This window comes from Rhinoderma darwinii, chromosome 2, assembly GCF_050947455.1.
Source record: "Rhinoderma darwinii isolate aRhiDar2 chromosome 2, aRhiDar2.hap1, whole genome shotgun sequence".
Lineage (NCBI taxonomy): Eukaryota > Metazoa > Chordata > Amphibia > Anura > Rhinodermatidae > Rhinoderma > Rhinoderma darwinii.
The window spans coordinates 450,912,991-450,938,573 of record NC_134688.1 but is presented as its reverse complement, the minus strand read 5'-3'; positions in this window follow the sequence as shown (position 1 = coordinate 450,938,573).

Sequence of the window (25,583 nt, the reverse complement as noted above, 5' to 3'; positions counted from 1 at the left end):
ACAGCTTCCTCCCTCGGTCCTCTACGTGGCTGGATGATCACATCGGAGGTAATGAATTCTATTACATCGGCTTATATAGCCTCGATCACAGTATTTTCCATTATGAATCACTATAATCACTAGGCCACATTTTAAAACTCCAGAGCAAACAGTCCCCTACTGTAGTTTCCTACAGTGGTTTCCTGCCCACCAACCCAGGGATTTCTTTATTATACCATATTGTTCTACTTGCTTTAACACAAATTTATTAGCTAGCAAACTTTTATGCTTTTATGCATTTAAAAATAAAAAATGTGCTTTGAACTCCTTTTGACAGTTCAGTTTGGCGGTCTTTTAAGTTATATAAACCTTCGCTGAGATTTCAGAAGCATATGTGTTTAGTAAGCCTGATGAAGAGAGAATCCAAAATTCTGCCTCCCATTTATTTAAATGTTTACTGTATTTTCATTGATGTTTTTCAGCTGGCGGGAAAAGAAGCGTCCTGCCCGATCTTTGGGCAGTTTCATCCTGAACCTCCCATTGAAGTTAATGGGTGGAGGGATCTTCCTACCAATGGCAGAAATAATTCTGTGGCGGATTTTGCGGTAGGATTCACCGCGCAAAATTTGCTGTGTGAACTGACCCATAAGCTTACTGTGTCTTATAAAGAGAAAGTAACTATATGCTTGTGTGAAATAGTAATAACCATTGTGTTCAGTAAAGGCGACCTGTTCAACATTCATTTGGTCTGTGATTGTGCTTTTCTTAAAGGGAAACCACTCCAGTAACCTGACGTTGCAAGTTTAACTTAGATAAGTTTTTATTTCTTTATGTTAACTGTGAGACTGGTGTTTGTTACAATTTTTTATATTATGTCAGCATATATTATTTAGCGAGCATATCTAGTGGATACAAATAGTTACTGATACGTGTTTACTATGGCTTGACTTCTTTGCTCTTATGATCATGCAACAGTTAGGTGCCCATGGGTAAGGTGGCAGATTTTTAACCCCTTCCCACATTCCAAATGCCATAACTTTTTTTATTTTTTACGTCGATTAAGCCATATGATTTTTGCGGGACGAGTTGTAGTCTATCATGGCACAATCTATTTTACCATTTAATGTACTAAAAAAACTGGAAAAAAAATACTTGTGGGGTGGAATTGGAAAAAAACAGTAATTCCTATATTTTTTGGGTGGTTTAATTTTTACGGGGTTCACCGTGCGGTAAAAGCAACATGTTAATTTTATTCTGCGGGTCAATACGATTATGGCAATACCAAATTTATATATTTCTTTTATATTTTACTACTTTTACAAGAGAAAAACTGATTTTTAAAAATTTAATTTGTTTAGTGTCCCCACATTTTGAGGCATAATTTTTTTATTTTTCTTTTGATTGAGCGATATGAGGGCTTTTATTTTTATTTTTTTGTAGGGCGAGCTGTAATTTCTATAGAAAACTTACAAGGGATGAGGTCAATTACTGCACAATAGTCATAAAATTCTGAAAAAATATTACTTTATTAAGGGATAAATACAAAATATATTAAAAATGAGTCATACAATGCAAAAAATGGCGTCAGCCTATGCAAGTAGTATAGATTGAAGTCAAGAGATATGTGTATAAACATACAATAATCCAGCATGCGGATGCAAAAATAGTAATAATACCATACATCGAATGAGACCTGACTAGAAAAATATATATATGGATTCTACAACTGATAAGGCTTGTATTAAGAAAATGAAATGACAAATGCAGTCAAGTTAAGATAGAGCCGTATCAAAGAAAAAGTATGCCAATAAAGTACAGGTCATAAGTTAACATAGCCACATACATAAACATCAACAAAGCCGGGATGAAGCAGTAGCAACCAGGAGTGAACACATATGTACCCATGTTAAGACTCCTGTACAGGGAATGACGCCAGACCTGACGCGCGTTTCGGTTGATGCCTTCGTCCGGGGCTGAGGTACTTGAACCTAGTTGGATCACTTGCATGATATACTGCAATACTAATGTATTGCAGTATATCGTGATGGTGACAGTATCCTTTGAAGCCCTGCCAGAGCCCTCCAGGCTGACATGACAACCATTGTCACCGGCCGATCCCTGGGGGGGGGGCTATGGCGTGTTTAAGGGGGCGCCCCCCTGATTCTAACAATTTAAATGCTGCAGTCGCGATTGACCGTGGCATTTAAGGCGTGATCTTTGATTCCGCCCGTTGCAGTGAGGTGTCGGCTGTATAACACAGCCGTCACCAGCTGAGTTTAGAGCGCGCTCCATACTTCCCCTTAACGGCTGACATGTTGTTAAGGGGTTAAAAACATATTCTGCTAACTGAGAGTGCAATTCTTGTTCCATAAAACAAACGGTGTCCATGTCAAAGATAAATTTGAGTCCGTCACTTTTAACACAGTTGACTGCTATGACAATGGTTATTTCATATCCCTGTCATTTCACAACACGAACACCGACTGACTCTATGTCGCATTTTACAGGCTTTGTGATCTCACTTAGCAAATTTGTGCCCTCCTGAAGGAAGAGCGACTACCTCATGCAAAGAGATCAATTTATCTTTTTCAACCTGGGCAATTTCCAATAACTTTGCGGATGACTTCTGTCCACGGCGAACCTGACTTTAATCATAACATCGCACTCAATTCTAGCTTGATTCACATCATGGTCCAGATTCCTGATTATACAACCTACATTATTGGAGTCAGTTAAACCACTATCAGCTTAAGGAACAGATTGAAACACTCAATCATGTGCACTGAACTTTGCCACCTTCTATTTGAGCTTAGAGGGAATCATCCGCTGTCTCCTTAAATCAAGGAAGAATATTTTCATCTATTAGCGATGGATTCTTTTTCCTTTATTTGGTTATTTTTTGTATTTTTTGCGTCTCACTAAAAGGACGGTGGAATTGTTTATGTTTTATTATGAATAGTCAATTTACACAAATGACAGCTCTCACAATGCGCTCATCCCTCTGCGTTGTCTACAATAATGGAATATTTTGGCTTTTGATATTATTACTATTATTTGGAGAGCGGATTAATTATCATAACAAAGCCAGAATACTGAAAAGGTTTATTATTGCCAGTGATTGTATTTAGCTTCATTATGTAGTAGAAAAATATTCTATTATTACATTTTTTTTTTTACCTCTAGTGATACAATTCATTTACAAAATAGTACTTAAAGTTTCTTTCTTGTCATAGTTTCCAAGCATTGGTGAATTTATTGGACGTAAATCAGTTCCAGCAGTCAATGAGAACACTCATTTACACCGAGCGCTCTGCCTGGGAATAAAGCCTGAAATCTATCCAGTATTATTGAGCAGTATACAGTGAAGGAAATAAGTATTTGATCCCTTGCTGATTTTGTAAGTTTGCCAACTGTCAAACACATGAACAGTCTAGAATTTTTAGGCTAGGTTAATTTTACCAGTGAGAGATAGATTATATAAAAAAAAAAAAAGAAAATCACATTGTCAAAATTATATATATTTATTTGCATTGTGCACAGAGAAATAAGTATTTGATCCCTTTGGCAAACAAGACTTCATACTTCGTGGCAAAACCCTTGTTGGCAAGTACAGCAGTCAGACGTTTTTTGTAGTTGATGATGAGGTTTGCACACATGTTAGATGGAATTTTGGCCCACTCCTCTTTGCAGATCATCTGTAAATCATTAAGATTTCGAGGCTGTCGCTTGGCAACTTGGATCTTCAGCTCCCTCCATAAGTTTTTGATGGGATTAAGGTCTGGAGACTGGCTAGGCCACTACATGACCTTAATGTGCTTCTTTTTGAGCCACTCCTTTGTTGCCTTGGCTGTATATTTCGGGTCATTGTCGTGCTGGAAGACCCAGCCACAAGCTATTTTTAATGTCCTGGTAGAGGGAAGGAGGTTGTCACTCAGGATATGACGGTACATGGCTCCATCCATTCTCCCATTGATGCGGTGAAGTAGTCCTGTGCCCTTAGCAGAGAAACACCCCCAAAACATAATGTTTCCACCTCCATGCTTGACATTGGGGATGGTGTTCTTTGGGTCATAGGCAGCATTTTGTCTTCCTCCAAATACCACAGCACCTTCTCCCAATCACTCTCAGAATCATCCAGATGTTCATTTGCAAACTTCAGATGGGCCTGTACATGTGCCTTCTTGAGCAGGGGGACCTTGCGGGCACTGCAGGATTTTAATCCATTACGGCGTAATGTGTTACCAATGGTTTTCTTGGTGACTGTGGTACCAGCTGCCTTGAGATCATTAACAAGTTCCCCCCGTGTAGTTTTTGGCTGAGCTCTCACCTTCCTCAGGATCAAGGATACCCCACGAGGTGAGATTTTGCATGGAGCCCCAGATCGATGTCGATTGACAGTCATTTTGTATGTCTTCCATTTTCTTACTATTGCACCAACAGTTGTCTCCTTCTCACCCAGCGTCTTACTTATGGTTTTGTAGCCCATTCCAGCCTTGTGCAGGTCTATGATCTTGTCCCTGACATCCTTAGAAAGCTCTTTGGTCTTGCCCATGTTGTAGAGGTTAGAGTCAGACTGATTAATTGAGTCTGTGGACAGGAGTCTTTTATACAGGTGACCATGTAAGAGCTGTCTTTAATGCAGGCACCAAGTTGATTTGCAGCGTGTAACTGGTCTGGAGGAGGCTGAACTCTTAATGGTTGGTAGGGGATCAAATACTTATTTCTCTGTGCACAATGCAAATAAATATATATAATTTTGACAATGTGATTTTCTGTTTTTTTTTAAAATATAATCTATCTCTCACTGGTAAAATTAACCTAGCCTAAAAATTCTAGACTGTTCATGTCTTTGACAGTGGGAAAACGTACAAAATCAGCAAGGGATCAAATACTTATTTCCTTCACTGTATGTTGGTATTATATGGGAATAGAATTGCAGCATTATGTGGGAACTATATGGCAGTATTATGTGGGCTCTTAAAGTGGGATTATTTGGATACTGCATATTGGGCACTAAAGGGTGGTATTGTATGTGCTATGTATGGCAGTAATTTTATGGCAATATATGGCTAGATTATATTGACACTGTGTGGGAGTATTGTTTACGCATTGTATGGCAGTATTATTTGCCATGGTATTTGGGTAAAAATATTTAGGTAAAAACTGCATATGTATCAGTCATATCTTTGTATACATACTGAAATTACAAGAAAAAAATGTCTAAAAATGAAGGAGATAGTACGGTAATTACTTTGTTGAACAGGGCCCCATGTTCTATAGAGCTGGATTCACACATTTAGTTTTGATGTGTAAGCACAAGTATTGGCAAGGCCGGGAGATTTAGTCGCAATGATGCCAGTGGGTCAAAATTTGATGCAAATAGTTATTTTATTAGGTCGGTAGTTTCACACGAATGGCCACAAGGGGGTGTATCCCTACTCTCACAGATGCAGTTTTTGATGCAGGTTTTTTTTAGCCGAAACCAGAAGTGGATATAAAATGCAGGTAAAGTCTAGGGGAAGATGGCTACTTCTTTTCAGTTTTGTATTCACTCCTGACTTTGGCTCAAAAAACGCAGCAAAAACTGCATCTTATTAGATTAACTACCATTCTTTTCTTACTTGTACAGTAAGCAAATAGGAACAGAGCTGCAGCAAACCAGCACGTCAGTGGTATACAGTGGTCGGAGCCCTCTGCTTCCGGCACCAATCCTGCATAGCTTCCGGCACCCGGAACAGCTGATTAGTCAGGGACCGGGTGTCAGAAACCTTACCAATCATGTACTGATGACCTACAAAAAAGAGCCCCCAACCTGGACAACTCCTTTAAATGGTTAGATTCTTTCTGGTGCCACTAGTTCAAGATGAGTAGTATAAATTCTATACACTGAGCTCCCCCTAGTGGTGGCTGTCGGCACACAGACCTTTATCTTGCAACTCTTTGATTTTATGAAGGCAAGCATGGGATTTGGAGCCCTGTATCAAAAAAACAAAGCTGACCCCTATAAAGAATTTTGAACCTATTTGGATTAAATAGAATTTCAATTATAGTTACATTTTATTGCACTAAACCTCTTCCAAACCAAACCACTTAGAATATCAGTTATTACTCACTATTAATAGTAGTACATTAAAGGGACAGTGTCATTATTTATTTATTTTTTAAATTAATTTATGTGTTTTTATTTAATAAAATATTATATTGACTTTATTTATTTTTTCACATACAATGTTTTTTTTGAAGACCGGCCGCACTGCAGATAAGGTGTGTGTCTCTGTCTGTCTCTCTCAAAGCCCCACCCTCTCGTGACCCCCCCCACTCACGGCCCCCCCTTGCGATCCCACCACCCCGCTCGCGGCCCCCCACACCTGCTGTAACTGTGTGTGTGTATGTATGTGTATGTATATGTAGCAGAGCTGTGTGTGTGTGTATGTGTGTATGTGTAGCAGAGCTGTGTGTGTGTATGTGTGTATGTATGTGTAGCAGAGCTGTGTGTGTATGTGTGCGTAGCAGAGCTGTGTGCGTGCGCAGCAGAGCTGTGTGCGCCTGTGCAGCAGAGCTGTGTGCGCCCGTGCAGTAGAGCTGTGTGCGCCCGCGCAGTAGAGCTGTGTGCACGCTCGTACAGCAGAGCTGTGTGCGTGCGCATACTCACATCCCCCCCAAGCATCCAACTGCGCCACACACAACCCCTACCACTGTGGGGGGGGGGGTTGTGTGCAGGGTGCTTGTGGGGACCTCTAGTATTTATTGTGAGGAGAAGACAGAAGTCGCGGTATGTGAGTATAGGTCTTTGTATATTTCAATATTAGTGACTTTATTTTTTGTGTTTTGCTGGTTCCGCTGGACCTATTGGACTTCATCGTAGATTCGTTGGACTACTGCGATGGTCTACTTTTTTTGTTTAATGTTTTTTACTAAAATGGTTAGCGAGGATTGTGTGGGGGAGTTTTAATTTCATTAAAAATATTTCTTATGTTTCTGTGTTTTTTAATACTTTATTAGTGCCTTGGTAATGGCAGTTGTCTGTTTGACGACATCCATTACTAAGGCAGGGCTTGGTGTTAGCCAGTAAAAAGCTAACACTATCCCCCATTATTAACACGGTACCCACTGCCACCAGGGGTATCGGGAAGAGCCGGATATGATCCAGTACCCGACCATCTGTAGCGTTGGTCGGGGACTGGGGCGGAGGCAGGCTAGTGTTATTAGGCTGAGAAAGGGCCTGAAACCATGGGCCTTCCCACCCTGGTAATGCTAGCCTGCTGCTGCTGTGTTATATTTGGCTGGTTATGAAAATAGGGCGAGCCCACGTCGTTTTTGTTTTTTTTAACCAGCCAGATACAACACAGCAGCAGCTGCCTAGTATTACCAGGGTGGGAAAAGTCACGGTTTTTGGCTCTTCCCGGCCTCATAATAGCAGCCTGCGGTCACCCCAGTGCCTAGCCATCACCACAGATAGTCGTGTACTGGATCGTACCCGCCTCCTCCCGATACCCCTAGTGGCGGTGGGTACCAGGGTAATAATGGGGGTTAGTATTAACCTTTTTACTGGCTAACAATAAGCCCCACCTGGACGTCGTCAAACAGACAACTGCCATTACTAAGATGCTAATAAAGGATTAAAAAAACAGACATAAGAAAATATTTTTATTGAAATAAAAACTCCTCCACACAATCTTCACAAACCATTTTACTTTAAAAAAAACGTAGCTCATCGCAGTAGTCCACCAAGTCTACGACATAGTCCAATAGGTCCAGCGGAACCTACAAAAAAAATAAAGTTCGGCCTCAAGCACACTTCAGTGAAATGCTTCAGTGTGCTATCCCTTTTATTTAACGGATAGCACACTGACAAACTCATTTCTATGGGGCCATGCACACTTCCGCTTTATCTGCGTTTTTTCTTTGCAGTTTTTGTGTGCGCTTTTTACACGTTTTTGGGCACGTAGTTTGGACTCTCACTGACTCTGGGAACATTTGGCGCATTTTATGCACCAAAGAATTGATCTAACGCTTCTTTTTACGCAACATGTTTTTTTTTTTAAATGCTTGCTTTCCTATTGATATAAATGGGAATCTTAATCAAGCGTTTGATGCTTTTTTCACGTGTTTTTTGACACATTGTGTGTGCGCTTTTTGGTGCATAATTAGGACTCCCGTTGACTATGGGAACATTTGGCGTGCAAAGCAATTGACTCGACACTTCTTTATTTACATAACGCGTTTTTTTAAAAACGCGTATGTAAAAAAGTGCATTGTATGTACTAACAGCACGCTTTACCAATTATGTAAATGAAAAGCGTAATCAAGCGTTTTTTGTGTTTTTTGGCACGTAAAATGCGCCAAAAAAAGTCAAATACGCGCCGTGTGAACCTGTCAACTGAAAATTCATTCACCACAGGGGCTTCCCTCTTGACTTTCAACATTCTGAGCCTTTTGGTGTGTCCTATAGCTTCTGCCAGCTGCATTGTTAAAAGCTCTCCCAAAATGTAGCTGGACACTGCTTAGCAATTTGAAGACACTTTTTCCTGGCTTGTAGCCAAAAATAGGGAGGGGGGATGAGATTCCCTCCCACATTTACGGCAGCTGTGAGTCTGGTTGCTTTCCCTTATTCACCTTGCTGTAATTCTGGGAAGTGCTCCCTCTGGTGGCCAATGTAGGAAAACATGTCAAATTATTATTTAATTTTTAATACTTTCCACTATTAGAAGTAAAAAAATAAATACAGCAAAAGAACTTAAAAAATATAATACAAATAAGTAACTTACTTAAAAAATATATATATATATTATTTGGTCACACATTCCCTTTAAGACCTGGACAGTCCGTCTAACAGGGGGGCATTTTGCCATGTCCACATCGGGCACCAATGTACTTTTAAAAATCCAGATCTGTAGAAAGCTATGTGACAACTCATATGGACTTTCTAATGACTGCTATTACAGCCTGTCACCTTTGGAAACACAGCCTTTGTTAGACCCAGATAACAGTAATAAAAAGCTAAACACACTATTTAAAGAAACACTTTACGCAGAAGGACCACTCAATAACTTTTATTTCTAAGTCTTTTTATATTTAAAGGTGGGGGGAGGTTGTTCATAAAATATTAAACAATGTATTAAGAAAACCCTTCTTTTACCTTGTTGTGTTCTTCATGCGAATAAAGTCAGGATATAGCATTGTCTACCGTGGCTTAGCTGCAACAAGGGAGAAATGAACAGCATTTTCATGTAAAAATGTTTGACTTTATTTTCACATAACCAAATTACCGTAAAAAGGGACGTTTCATTCTGCCAAGAGACCGTCAAGTTAAGTGGACTGAAATGTTTGCTGCTTCAGAGCAATCTGACTAGGGACAAATAAAGGCCATAGTTTTAGACAATTCATAGACATAGAATAGCCTATGGTTACTGCATATTTCTGTGTGTTAAAAATACTGGTTCACATGGGTAAATTAATTTCACAATTTGTCACATTATTTGTCTGTAAGTTATGGAGTCTCCTTTTTCCAGTAATAATTATTGTAGAAATAAAACAAACATTGTATCAATGATCATTAAACTGAACACGCAGTATAAACGGGAAACAATAACTTCATTTAGGGGCCTGCAGCATATTTGACAATAATAGGATTTACTTTTAAAACTTCCGAATACCTATAGTTGCAAGAAAAAGTAAGTGAATTGGAATTACCTGGCTTTCTGCATTGATTACTAATAAAATGTGGTCTGTCTGTTATCTAAGCCTCGTTTTCCAAAAACGGCACGTAAAAAGACGCCCGCGAAAAAGTGCAGGTCACTTCTTGAGCCGTTTTTTGAGCCATTTTTCATTGACTATAAGAAAACAGCTCCAAAAACGGCCGTAAAAAAAACGCTGTGAAAATCGCAAGTGGCTTAAAAAGCATCTGATAATCAGGAGCTGTTTTCCCTTGAAAACTGCTCCGTATTTTCAGACGTTTTTGATTTTGTGTGTGCACATAGCATAAGGGTATGTTAACATGCTTAGCATAAAAGTATGAAAATACGGAGCAGTTTTCAAGGGAAAACAGCTCCTGATTTTCAGCCCTTTTTTTTAGCAACTTGCGTTTTTTGCTGTGTTTTTTACGGCCGTTTTTGGAGCTGTTTTTCTATAGAGTCAATGAAAAACTGCTCCAAAAATGGCTCAAGAAGTGACATGCACTTCTTTTTCGCAGGCGTTGTTTTACGAGGTCATTTTTAAAAACGCCCGCTTAAAAAAAACGGCCGTCGGAAAACAGAGTGCCGTTTTTCTCATTTAAATCAATGGGCAGATGTTTGGAGGTGTCCTGCTCCCGATTTTTCATACGTTTTCTGTACGTTTACGGCCCAAAAAACGGCCGTAAATAAACCGTGTGCACATACCCTTGTAGACAAACACAATCTAACTAAACTAATAACACACAAACAGTTGTACTGTTCATCTTTAATTGTGCACATTGTGTAAACAGCCACAGTGCAGGGAGAAAAAATAAGTGATAACGACTTCTCCAAGAGCCAATTGGCAAATGTTTCTATTAAAAGATGAAAATGGAAGTGTGGGTTTCACAGGTGCTTTGCCCATGAATTAAAGGCACACATAGTCTGGTTACTGACAAATATGTTCTAAAGACTGTTTGGTTAGTGTGAACCATGCAATGAGGCAAATAACTTTCAGAAGACCTCAGAAGATGTGTTATAGGGACCGAAAAAGCTGGAAAAGACTTCAAAAGAATCGCTAAAGACATTGATGTACATTAATCCACAGTTAGACAAATTGTCTACAAATGGAGAAAATTCAGGACTTAAGAACCCAAGAGTAACAACAAATGACCTGCTGAAGACTCTACAAACTGCAAAAAACGCTGTTCATGTGTCCACTATTAAAAATACACTGAACAGGAATGGTGTTCATGAAGGTCACCATGAAGAAGGCCGCTGCTGTCCAAAAAAAATTGTGCCCCATCTCAAGTTTGCCTGAGATGACCTGATTATTCCACAATGCTTCTGGAAAAATGTTCTATGGACAGATGAGACAAAAATGTAACTGTTTAGCCCAAATGCATAATGCTATGTTTGGAGGAAAAAGAACACAGGACACCAACACCAAAACCTCATCCCAACGGTGAAGCATGGTGGAGGGAGCATCATGGTTTGGGGCTTCTTTGCTGGACACCTTGTGATCATTGAGGGAACAATTCATTCAAAGGTGTATCAAAACATTTCACAGAGTAGCGGAGTGGCAGTTGGCCAAATCACAGTCTATATAAAGTCTATACAAAGTCCTTAGCACACGGGTACCTGTAAGAGTCCAGACAGTAACAGAGGCTTTGGTACAGATGAGGCTTAACGTGGCAGGTGGCGCCAGACGTGGTGGATGATGCCAGGAGTAGCAAATTATACCAGACTTGGTGTATGACAGCAGACGTGGCAGATGGCACCAGACATGATGTATGACAGCAGGCGTGGCAGATGGCACAACACGACTCCAACACTAGATAAGGCTCAGGAACAAACAGCACGGATACAGGTAGCAGGGTACGGGAGCCCTGGGAGCAGGATACAACTAAGGTACCATTTTCAGTACGAATATGAGTAGACAACAACAATGCTCAGGCAAGAAGTGGAAGGGCAGATCCCTTTTTATAGTCCAGGGTGATCTGGGGATAGGAAAGGGAACTTTTAACATGTGCGCACGCTGGCCTTTTAAGGCCGGGACTGAGCGCACGCGTGCACCCTATAGTTCAGAGCAGAGCCGGACGGCCACGAGTGCTGGTATCTCCTAGGAGGGAGATGCTGGCAAGGTGCCAAATGTCCGTGGTCACGGTCGATGCGAGGTACGAAATGGCGGCTGTCCGCGACCGCGGCCGTGACAGCACGCTAGGCATTCCAGAAATATTGATGATCCTAAACATATTAGCAGGGAGGAGTGATCCAAAATTTCTGGAAGAAGCCAGAATGCTGCCGAAACGCGCGTCGGGTGCATAATTCTCAATCCATTTGGTGCTAACACTTGGCCTGAGCTGTCTCCATTCAGCTCACATTAGTTCACGTTACACAATACGGCTGACAGCTGTCAGCTGCTCTAGTGCGCCACACCACTTCGCTTACAGCGTGTCCCGCTGTTTAACATTGAACAGACGGGGCATTTCTCCTATCTATCGCCACGTCACAGCTTGACGGTTGGTGATTTAAAGTGCAGTCCTCCCGGGGTGATAACTCATTCACCCACGGGCTTAGACCGCAGGTCCGTTGCGGGGAGGCTGTGGGGTCTCGGCACTCGAGCCCTCACCGCCCACTCATCAACTCAGCCCACACACTGAGCTAACTCTGCAGACCGTTTCTCGGCTTACAGCTGAGAACGGCTGCATACGCCGCCTCTGGGCTCACAACCAGGGGTGATAGCAGCACACATCACTACCGCTCCCCACGTTGCTGCTCTTTGGGCAGACAGCGGCATGAGGGTGCGTTTGTAATTACAACTGCCTACCTTTAACGCAGCAATAACGCTAGGTGTGTATGGGGCTGAGATTACATTTGCTCACCTAGTTAATATAGGGCCAACTTGAAGTCCACCTAGCTGTCTGCTGTTATAACAGCACAGTAAATTACTATATGAGCCCACCTTCTAGCACAGTCTAGTTTCTTCAGCTGACACACTGTTTAAATTGATATTTTGATTCCATTTCATCTCATCCGGAGCTACTCCCTATTTATAGCTCAGTGATATGTGCACTATAATGGAACAACAGCGATAGTGAAATCACTCAACATAATACTAAGTGAAATCACTCAACATAACACTAACTATAATTTTCCAGGCCAAGGGTATGTGAGTTTGGGGGTCACTCACACATACCAGTTTGCACCAATGGACTTTTAACAATTTTTAATGCAGATCAATAAAAGTTATTTATTAATTCAACTCTAGACCACACTTTTCCCCTTTCCCCCATTCCTGACTAAACTGTGATCCAAAATTTCTACTCAATATTGTGCAAATCTTATTTGCAGCTACAGGAAACGTTTGGTGGAAGTGATTGCTGCTAAAGGCAATCTATAGGTTATTAAATTCAAGAGTTCACTTACACATCGCCTACAATGTGGATGTTTACACCCTGTGCCCAATAAAAGACATGAACAGTATAGCTATTTGTGTATTATTAGTTTAGTTAGACCGTGTTTGTCTAAAATTGGGACTTAGATAACAATCAGGCCACATTTTCTTAGTAATCAATACAGTAATCCAGGTATTTCCACACATTTTTCTTGCAACTGTATGTTACAGCAGAGATTATCAATGATTTCTAGTGCTGCCATTTTAAATTAATTTGACCACGTGAGAGGTCAATTTGACACAACTGTACAAACCTAAAACATTATATTCATTAAAGGGATTGTTCAAGATCATAGCATGTATAAAAGTTCTGTATTAGGGCATACAATAAGAAAAGGAGGATACCGGTTCAAACAATATAAAGTAATAAAATGCTCACTTCTGTCATACACACTTTTATGACATAATTACAAAGTGTGCAGTTTATAAATACATATATCATAGTGAAACCGACACAATAGATTGCACCCTTTAAAAACATACATTGTGGCATCATTACACAATAGACTGTAAATACACACTAATATACTAATATCAGTAATATACATTACTGACTAAGGCATTTTTTTTCCCAACCGGGGTTTCCTGTGATTCTGCACAGAGGATCCCAGGTAGACAGCTGTAGCAAGAGCTGTCACTTTAACAATATTCAGGAAAAGCAGACAAAAATTTTTTTAGCCAGAATATAGATTATACAAGATTATTTGGGGGTAAGAATGGGATTGAGGGGTTTTCTTGGAGTGGAATTTTTTTCAAGGGCACCCCTATAGCAAGAATGTTGGAATCCACTAAACTAAAGTATTGATTTCTGCCATGCTTTTAGATACAGATGGAGAATTTTACATTAAAGGGAAAATGACTTGATCTCTAACATTGCAGGTTTAATAAACTATAAATGTAACATTTTATTTTTATGATACTTTTTTATTTATATATCTATTTACTTTCAGAAAAAGTTCTCGTCAATGTCATTGATGGGTGAATGCGACAACATGATGTTTTTCTCAACTGAACAGATAAATATCAGAAAATATGTACACACCATCTAGATCTCTATATTTTTTCACAATAGCACTAAATGAATAACATTGATTTCTTTTCTTAAAAAAAAATACATTTTGTGTGCACTGTATAAATGCATTTTTAGATAATATCTCTTCTGTTTTTCCAGGACACTTTCTTGCTTTTAAAAAATCTCTTCAATACAAACATATGGTATGCAGTTTGGGTCAATGCAATAAAAAAATAAAATAAAAAAAGATGCATAATTAAAGGGTTATTCTTATTTTATAAAGTTATACTACATTGCTAGGATATAACACCACTATATAATCAGTGGAAGTCCGACCTCTGAGACCCCGCAGATCCTAAGAATTAAGGGATGATTTGGTGCTGTGCACCCTTCAAATTTTTCCCAGTGTCCGGGTCGCCACTGTACAGGGGAAAGAAAACTTAGGGGAGACATTTCTAAATTAGACCCTTTCATTCTCAGTATCAGGGGGGTCCCAGAGATCAGACTCCCACCGATCATAAAGTGACAATACTTTATATCCCAGCGATATAAGTCTTCACTTTATAATATGGGAATAACCCCATGTGGGAGTGTTGGGTATGCATGGCAACTGGTCTTAGGCATTTGCCTTACAAATCACTGTGTTGTTGGCAGGGTTTATAGGTTTATATTCCTATTCATTGACTTACAAGGTTGCATTTTTACTCTTTTTGTTATTATTTTTGCCATCCTGCACCTACCATTATAACTTATTTTACAGGTCGGACAGATTATTAAATTTCCTTTTCTATGTGTTCAAAGGGTTATGTGTAAGTGAAAGAAGAATGCAAAGTGGAACAAAAATATATAGAATGAAAGGTCATTTGGGGGAAGTGAAAAAAAAAAAGACAAAATCAAGTAACAGAACCCCTTAAAAATCCACCCAAACCACACCGCAAGTAACTTTGTGAATGTGGAAACCAGAAAGGGTAGGAGACACAGGCTAGAGCATTGGGCAAAGGAAGGAGTAGAAAGTTAGCAGATTCATAGGGAAGCTCCACTGAGCTCTAAACTTGCAGCTCCACAAGCAGGCATGTCAAAGAAAGCAGGTCTTGAAATGAAAGAAGCAATGCTGAGATCAGCCAACAGCATAGTGCCCCTTCTCCAGAACCTAACTAGTACATAGACACATACATACAATAAGTAAAAAAAAAAAGGTTTTGTTAGATGACACCCTTCAATCTTTATGGGATTTAGCTGATTTTGTTGCCCTATATAAACAATGTTTCATATGATGTAAGCAATCAAAATCAAATTTTTCTTCCATTTTTGGAAATATTAAGTTTTAGTGGCTTAGTACAATGTTTTAAGAAAAGTATGTTAAAGCATTACAGATTTGAAAAAAATTTGACTCAGTAGTTAGACCATTATATGGAAAAAAACATATGATTCTAATACAATAATGGCAGTCGTGGGTCGACACACCACCTGCTGACCAGGGGAAATAGTGCAACATCACAATGACAACAGAACAGCATGGCTTTCCTCTGACTGGCATGGCATGTGACCCATGCAGAATAAACCTGTCATGGTGCGTGACGTCACTCTTCCTAGACTATTACACAGCAAATGTTCCAGTGTTTCAGTGTTTAGTTATCATCCCTGTGGTAAGTCCCTGGCTATTTTTATGTTTGTATTCCTGTGGTTTTCCTGTTTTTGATCCGGCATTCCTGACTTCATTTGACCTAACCTTTATATGCCCTGACTACAGCTTGTCCTTATAAACCAGATAATTGATACCGTTCTTGGATCTGACATTCACCCGCCTGTTACCAACCCCAGTTTTTTCTGACTACACTTTTTACACAACCCACTATCTGCTGTCCAGCTATCTTTTTTGGTCTATATCTGGGACCTGGGTATCTGACCGAAAAAGTTATTTTGGGGGTTAAGGGGGAAGAACGGTGGATACCTTAGACTTCGCATCTCAGGTTAATAAGCGCCAACCCAATAATGATCTCCTGAGCTGCTCTCCACCTTGCTGCCAAGCTTAGTCCAAATCCGTCTCACTCCTCGCTATACTATTGAGAGCCCTTATCCAGAGAACCCTCTGGAGACCATGCTGACCATGCTGCCAGCTAGCCAGGTTCCGGCACTTCGCTGCTCTCTAGGGGCAGACATACCATTGGTGTAACCTGTGCAGCTGCAACGGGGCCCGGTAGTTAAGGGAGCCCACTGTCACCATAAAGCAGCCTTCTTCTGTCTATTAGATTGCATGTAAATGCATGAGATAATACATTTTCTGACTAACAATTACTGATGGATTGTTAGAGAGACATAAGGGGTGATTTATGGTGAGATATTGGAGAGCAAGAAGCCCATATACTGTTCTTGCATAGGGGCCATCAACTGTATCCACCCCTGACTCTAGGACTTTAACCCGTAGGGACTGTAACACATATATTATTTATAAATAAATTTTGACTTTTTGACAATTTTATCATTTTAGTACATACACTGTGGGGTAAGTATTTACCAATGTGGGTATGTAATCATCACTGTGGGGTAAGAAATCTTTACTATGGGGTAAGTAATCCAACACTGATGGAAAAATATTATATTTGTTACAAAATGTATTTCTGTACCACCAGATTTTGACCTTAGTGATAGTGTTAAGTAAATAACTTTTATTTTTTAACAAAAGTAACCCAATGTTTTATAAAGTTACTGTAATCTATTTCAGCCCATTTCTTGCTGGCAGCTTCTCTATTTTCAGTTTTATTAAACACATATATTTTGAAAGTCATTGGTGTATTGTTTAAGTCAAATACTTAAAAATCAACCAAAGAAAAAATAGAAAAATGGAGCAGATCAACATAAAACAAAATAAAACAAAGAGGGGCTGATTTATCAGTACTGTCTTTCAGGAACTTTTGGGCACTATGTAAAAACATATGTAATTGGAAAGATGTCTGAGACATTTTGAAAATGTCATACGCTTTATGATAAATGTCTGTTACTAAAAACAGAAACAAGCGCTGCTTAAGGTCCGACCTGTCATGCAAATGTTCAACTTTAGTAAGGCTGATTTTTCTTTCAAGAAATTGAAAAATATGCTGCACACCTACGACTAGCAAGAGATACCCCATTCTATACTTCTACTAAGGGCTGTACTGGGTCTGTTTTCATCAGCCCCATAGACATTGAATGGAGTTGCACTGTGGTCATGCTGTAAGATAGAGCGAGGGTCTCGAGACCACCATTCTAGTAATTGGTGGGGGTCCTAACGACAAGGCCCCAATGTATTAGGCATTTATCAACTATCCAACGGATAGGTGATAAATGTCCTTCATGGGACAACCCCTTTAAAGTAAAGCCAAATTGTTATATTTAGTAAAATTAACTTGCTAGGTTCATTTAACGTACCAGAGCCTTTTATTAATTTATTCTGGTCCCTCAAGTGCAAGTATACAAGTTGCTCTGTACACTATAGATGCATAATAATTACTGCTGCTGCATGTAACTGGGCTGTACAGAAGCCCGTCTCTCTGATAGCAGTCAGTACTCTGTAGTTATTGGCTGAAGCTCAACCACACTGACTTCCTGCTCCGCCCACCCATCACATAATACTGGTAATACTAACAGCCCTCGCCTCACTTTTTGCTTCTTCCTCCTGCATTTGGACCAGAAAATATAAATATTGGCACACCTTTCCAACAGTGATTTATAGATATAATACAGTATAACGCATGGTATGTGGTATTACTGCCATAAACCACAGTCAACCTACAGCACAAATGGCAGAAACGAGCAAGCTCTTAAGGTGTGGGAGATTGTGCAGTACGCTTAATTAACTTATAAAATTAATTAATAGCATTTCCAGTATTTCATTTATGCAAAGTATATAACCATAAGATCAAGGCAGCATCTATAGATTTTGGCATTATGAGTCATATAAAATTAGGAGTAAGGATTTTTAGCCATTATTAGTAACAGTTATTAGTTATTATAATAAGGAAAACTAATGAAGTGTGAGAAGTTAATTACTGTGGGATTTCTGTGAGTTTTTATCCACATAACGATCATTAGTTTTAATTGAGTTGGTAGTATGTTTTTCTTCCAATAGTTTACTGTAACATAAGAAAACCAGACTGTTTGCTATATATTTTAAAGAAGTATATTATATGAAGTCAGAAGATTTAGGCTTAAAATTGCAACAGAAATAACAAAAACAATACAAAAAAATATAAAAAAATATATTGTATTTTATAGCATTGTATTGCACATTTTTGAGATATTACATGCTGTCAGAAAAAGTAAAGGGACAGAAGTTGATGAACTAAAAATGGTCAGTACTACTGACTATTCTAATAAATACTATATCCAGAGGCGTATCTAGGTTCTCAAGCACCCGGGGCAAAGATTCAGCTTGGTGCCCCCAACCTCTTTCCCGACATCTCCTTCCCCCTCGCCATGTTTGTTTTCTCTAACAATCAATGACGTGCCATTTCTTTTCCACATTTTTTTTATGTAACTCGAGTATAAAAACATATGTACATTTTACAAGCAATATAGTTCTATACACAACACCAGAACCAAGCTCATTACATATATACAGCACCAGAACAAAGCTCAGTACATAAATACAGCATATGAACCAAGCTCAGTACATAAATACAGCTCCAGTACCAAGCTCAGTACATATATACAGCACCAGATCCCAGCTCATTACATATACACAGTACCAGAACAAAGCTCAGTACATAAATTCAGCTCCAGAACCAAGCTCAGTACATAAATACAGCCCGAGAACCAAGCTCAGTACATATATATAGTACCAGAACCAAGCTCAGTACATATGTACAACACCAGCACAAATACAGCTCAATTTAGTTCAACCCCTGGCGTATAGGTTTGCACTAAATTGTTTCCAGCTCCCAGCATGGCCCGAACAATGGTAAGGATATGCTGGGAGTTGCTGTTTCACAAAAAAAAATCATATCATAATCATACCACCCATCATATCGCTGCAGATCATACAGTGACTACAGTACTGATTGGAGGCAGAATAAACATTTACATTAAGTGACTCACCGGTGACGTCTCAGATTCTAGTTCTTTTTCTCCATCCTGTCCAGACCTCTATGATGACTTCTCCCAGTCACAACCCAATTCTGCAGTTTGCTGCTTACTTGTCTTCAGCTTTCACTTTTCAAACATTTCTACACTTATAAACAAAGATAAAGTTTTCATAAATATAATTGCGCCATACACTGCACCTCTAATTATAATAGCACCATACACAGTGTCTCAAACACACACACACAGACACACACAGACACACACACACACACACACACACACACACCGTGTGTGATGACCCCTGTAGATAGTGCCTGCCATAGAGCCTCCTGTAGATAGTGCCCCCAATAGAGCCCCCTGTAGATAGTGCCCCCCATATAGCCCACCCCTGTATATAGTCCCCCTGTAGATATAGCCCGCCCCTGCAAATAGAGTTCAACATATAGCCCACCCCTGTATATAGTGCTCCACAGATAGCCCACCCCTGTATATAGCCCCCTGTAGATATAGCCCACCCCTGTATATAAAGCCACCCCCTGTTGATTAAGCCACCCCACATAGATAATGCCACACACTTTTTTTAACGATAAAAAAACAAACTATACAAACTCACCTTAATCCCGTTCCCGTGCCTTGCGGCGGTAATGGAGACCTGCTGAAAGGCGCTGATTGGCAGGGCAGAATGACTTTCCCTGTCAATCAGCGCCTTTTAACGACGCAAGCGGCGCAAAGTATCGCGCCACTTCACTCGTAGAAAGGCGCTGAATGGCCGGGCACGGAACGTATCCGGCCATTCATTGCTTCTAATTGTACCTGTGTCCTATAGACGCAGGTATAATTATAGTGCAGGAGGGGGTGGTGGCTAGTTTCAGTGGCGCCGCCAACCCCTCAGAGATGCAGCAGGCCACCGTCATGGACGGTGCAGCCCTGGCACCCCCCCTAAGTTGCGTCCAGGGCACAGGCCCCGCCTGCCGCCCCAGCTATGCCCCTGCTATATCTTTCTCACCTGGGCCACCTTGACCTGCTCTCTCTGGCATTCTACTTGGACTGGCCAGCCATTATCTCATCTAAGCATTGGTTTTAAGCTATACACTTATTTCCTGAGTATTTTGTGTCCTGTGCCGTCCTCTAGCCAAAACATTATGTTCCTTTTTTAATTTCTGATCTTGTTCTTATGCATTTGTCATCTGAGCTGCTCATCCTGACCCGTGGCTATGTTTCTGACCTCGTATTTTGTGTTTTCCTAAAATCACTCTATTTTGACCTCCAGTTTAATGACCTCATCATCAGTCGCTATTTTTTTTAGTTCAGTTAACACTGATTGAAGACTATCCTGTGCATTGCGACTCGGAAAGTTCCCTGCACCACAGTCTATAACTTGCGAGGGGGTTCAAAAGGTAGAACAAGTGCTCTCTTTGACTGTACCCTACATTAGACTGCATCCATTCGATTGTTGTCACTGAGGTTCCACTACCTGAATTGTAACAAAACTCCACCAAGCAGTAGAAATTGGTAATATATTAGTAAATCAGAAGTGTCAAGTCTTATATACACTACAGAGCTATTGACAATCTACTGTCTTGTTGTGGTGACCGTTTTTGGCAAATGTGACAAGTGCAGACATAATGAGGCTCACCTTTGAAATGTCAGCTTTTCTATTAATTGTCGCTATGTTATGTGTTGAAAATGCTGACAAATTCCTAAGACGCTAATTCAATAGTGACATCGAATATGGCTGACCTCCTTCCTGTATCCAAGCAAGGTTCTAATAGTTTGCTCCATAGTTGTTCATACTGCTATTTCTTGTTGCTGAGATTGCCTTATTCCTAACCTTGGCTTTTCACCTGTGTACACCAACATTAGGTTGATACTGACCAAGGGCTGGAGTACCATAAAGGCAGACCATTTGGCTGCCATGGGGCCCCTAGACAAAAGGGCCCATTCCAGGTTAGTATTGTCCCCATTTTATATGGTGAACGTTGTTTTGGTCTCCATAGATGCTACAGTACAAGGAAGTGAAATGTACTAAAGTCATATCAACAACTCCTGTCCCTGGTGGCTAGGAGTTTGATGGTGTCGAGCAGCACTTGAAATGGTTCCATTCCCCTGGGTATTCACAATCCCTGGCTATCTCCTGACTACGCTTGTTCGTTGGTGCTACTCTGATCTGTGGTTTTGGCTGCTTTGTCCAGATCACAGCTACATCACCTGTCTCCAGAGAGGCTGCGACCTTCTATTCCTTGCAGCATAGTCTCTACACCAAGGGCTCTTTAGACTCCATACCTCAGATGTTAATCTCTGGGAACCCATTAAATCCACAACTAGATTGTGACAATTCTATCATTCATATACGCTACTATTTAATATAAAATGTCTACAACTTGCTTGACTCCCAGATATTGTTCGTCCTCTCAGGTTCTGCTTGTAGAATGACACATAAAATGTTAAATGCATCTTCATTCATCTACTGCGCAGGTTATAAGGTCAATCAACAGTATCTACAATGACGCTTGGCAAAAAGGAGTGAAATTACTAAGGAAGATAAAAGCCTATTATTACCTAGAGACGTACAATTATTGTATCTATAATAGAAGTCGCATATACTATAATGTACAATTATCTTCATTTTTCCCAAACGCTGTCTATTCCTTATTGAAGGTTTGCTTTCGGTAATTTCTTTATTGCAAGTATAATAAACTTATCAATGAGGGTAATCACTGTTCTTAGATGTGGTATTATAACCTCCATATATCTTGTCTCTTTATTTAAGGCTCATTGTATAGCCTGGAGCTTGGCAGGACCCTCTCCTATTATCAAACACTGGTTCATACTCTATACAAGGATATCTGGATATGTCAGGCACAGGGTCTTAAAGTGGTCATTAGATATAATCATAGATTTGTGACAGCTATTTTGAACGTGAATTAAAGCAATGACTGGCGACCTCTATACACCAGGATGTGAGTTCTCGCCTTGTTCTTTCTGTTTTCAAGTGGAACTCCAGCTTGGAACCACTTAAAATATCACATTATGGAATTGCATAAGCATTAGTTCTTTAATATAAGGTTTTATTGGGATCTATTTTGCTGCTCACGGGAGCAATTCGGTAATTACATGTAGGGCTTCGGGAGTCCAACTGCTGTTCTGCAAGGTTATTACTTCCAGCTAAACTGGCTAATTCTGATAATATTAGACAATGGAATTACCCAAAGCTTGGATAACAAAGCCGTGTGCACAGTGACTGTATAGCAGCGCACAGAGTCTATATGTTTACATATGGCAGAGTCGTAGGGACTCTGTGTACCGCTGTATGTAGCCTCCGTGCTGCACAACATTCTCCCATAGACACACAATAGAAAATGCCTCAATTTATTTTTCTCACAGATTCACATGGATAAAAAAAAAACTCAAAAACTCTGCGTGCCTCTGTGTGAAATCAAAGCCCAAGTTTTATATGTGTGCCCTATTAAGAACCCGTACAATACTGATTGATAAGGGTATGATCACATATGCCAGATGTGTTGCAGAAATGTGACTGTTCCATAAATCTGCATGGGATTTGTAAAACAAATTAATTCAAATGTATAGAATGGATTTCCAGTAACAATTTTTTTATTTTTTTTTTAGAAGCAAGTGCGCTAAGTGTGAATATCCTTTAGTACGGTCGTATTAGGCCTAAGGAGAAATACTGCGTGGGTACTGTCTAACACCTGATACCATTCTGATCTATCATGTGCTGAAAGATTGGAATTTCAAAATATTGTTTTTATTTATTTCATCATATTTTTTTTCTTATTTAGCACCAGCATAATCCACAGCGCTTTAAAGAGATTTAAACCACTCACATCAGTCCCCGTCCAAAGTGGGCTCACAATCTAAGCCCCTTTCACACTGCGTTTTATATTTTTCATTTAAAGTATACGCCGGGAAAAGCACCTGACTTATACACTACCGTTTAAAAGTTTGGGGTCACCCAGACAATTTTGTGTTTTCCATGAAAACTCACACTTATATTTATCAAATGAGTTGCAAAATGACTAGAAAATATAGTCAAGACATTGACAAGGTTAGAAATAATGATTTTTATTTGAAATAATAATTTTCTCCTTCAAACTTTGCTTTCGTCAAAGAATGCTCCATTTGCAGCAATTACAGCATTGCAGACCTTTGGCATTCTAGCTGTTAATTTGCTGAGGTAATCGGGAGAAATTCCACCCCATGCTTCCAGAAGGCCCTCCCACAAGTTGGATTGGCTTGATGGGCACTTCTTGCGTACCATACGGTCAAGCTGCTCCCACAACAGCTCTATGGGGTTGAGATCTGGTGACTGCGCTGGCCACTCCATTACAGATAGAATACCAGCTGCCTGCTTCTTCCCTAAATAGTTCTTGCATAATTTGGAGGTGTGCTTTGTGTCATTGTCCTGTTGTAGGATGAAATTGGCTCCAATCAAGCGCTGTCCACAGGGTATGGCATGGCGTTGCAAAATGGAGTGATAGCTTTCCTTATTCAAAATCCCTTTTACCTTGTACAAATCTCCCACTTTACCAGCACCAAAGCAACCCCAGACCATTACATTACCTCCACCATGCTTGACAGATGGCGTCAGGCACTCTTCCAGCATCTTTTCAGTTGTTCTGCGTCTCACAAATGTTCTTCTGTGTGATCCAAACACCTCAAACTTCGATTCGTCTGTCCATAACACTTTTTTCCAATCTTCCTCTGTCCAATGTCTGTGTGCTTTTGCCCATATTAATCTTTTCCTTTTATTAGCCAGTCTCAGATATGGCTTTTTCTTTGCCACTCTGCCCTGAAGGCCAGCATCCCGGAGTCGCCTCTTCACTGTAGACGTTGACACTGGCGTTTTGCGGGTACTATTTAATGAAGCTGCCAGTTGAGTACCTGTGAGGCGTCTATTTCTCAAACTAGAGACTCTAATGTACTTGTCTTGTTGCTCAGTTGTGCAGCAGGGCCTCCCACTTCTCTTTCTACTCTGGTTAGAGCCTGTGTGTGATGTCCTCTGAAGGGAGTAGTACACACCGTTGTAGGAAATCTTCAGTTTCTTGGCAATTTCTCGCATGGAATAGCCTTCATTTCTAAGAACAAGAATAGACTGTCGAGTTTCACATGAAAGCTCTCTTTTTCTAGCCATTTTGAGAGTTTAATCGAACCCACAAATGTAATGCTCCAGATTCTCAACTAGCTCAAAGGAAGGTCAGTTTTATAGCTCCTCTAAACAGCAAAACTGTTTACAGCGGTGCTAACATAATTGCACAAGGGTTTTCAAGTGTTTTCTAATCATCCATTAGCCTTCTAACACAGTTAGCAAACACAATGTACCATTAGAACACTGTAGTGATGGTTGCTGGAAATGGGCCTCTATACACCTATGTAGATATTGCATTAAAAACCAGACGTTTGCAGCTAGAATAGTCATTTAGCACAGTAACAATGCATAGAGTGTATTTCTGATTAATTTAATGTTATCTTCATTGAAAAAAACTGTGCTTTTCTTCCAAAAATAAGGAAATTTCTAAGTGACCCTAAACTTTTGAACGGTAGTGTACATTAAACAGGGCTTTGGAGGATGTATAGCAGTGGCATCTGTCGCCACAGTCTATAACGGTATCTGTTTAACAGATACATCATGAACGTATTATGACAGATACCATTATAGTCCATAGGTGACGGATTCCATTGTCTATAGCTAACAGATCCATCACTCATATGCTATGTTTTCCGTTTAATGGATACAACATGAAAAGGTATTTAAAAGCTAATGATCTAGTATACAAATGATATAGTATACAGTGGCATTAATCACCCATAGGCTACCATGTTAAAAAAAAAACATACTTTTTTTACTTGATGCCTTTGGATAAAATAGCATAGTCTACTACGCTATCATTTTCATCAAAAATCTGTATACCTAGCGTAAATTTAAAATAAATTTTGACTTGTGCTGGGAGCATTCCGTCAAACTTGTAGCTAAAATGAAGTGTGAAAAGAGTCTAATTTCCTATCCTGCGCAAACTGGGGGAAATTAACCTATCAGAATGTTTTTGGGGTATGAAGAGAAACCAGAGTGCCTGGAGGAGACAAACCAAACATGTGGAGAACATACAAACTTCAAGAGGATGTTGCCCTTTGTTGGACCATAGTGCTGCAATGCAACAGTGATAACCACTGGACCACCGTGCTGCCCCTTTCTTTTGATATCAGAGTTAATTAAATGTATATTAAATGTAGAGATAATACCGTAAAATATGTAAAAACACATTCCAGAATTTTACCATTATCAATATCTTGTACATTCAATTTCATAAATATATTACATGCATTCTTTAAAAAACATTTACAATATTTAATAAGGAAAATTCTAAAGAGAGAAAGATTGACATTAGTCTTATTATAATACACT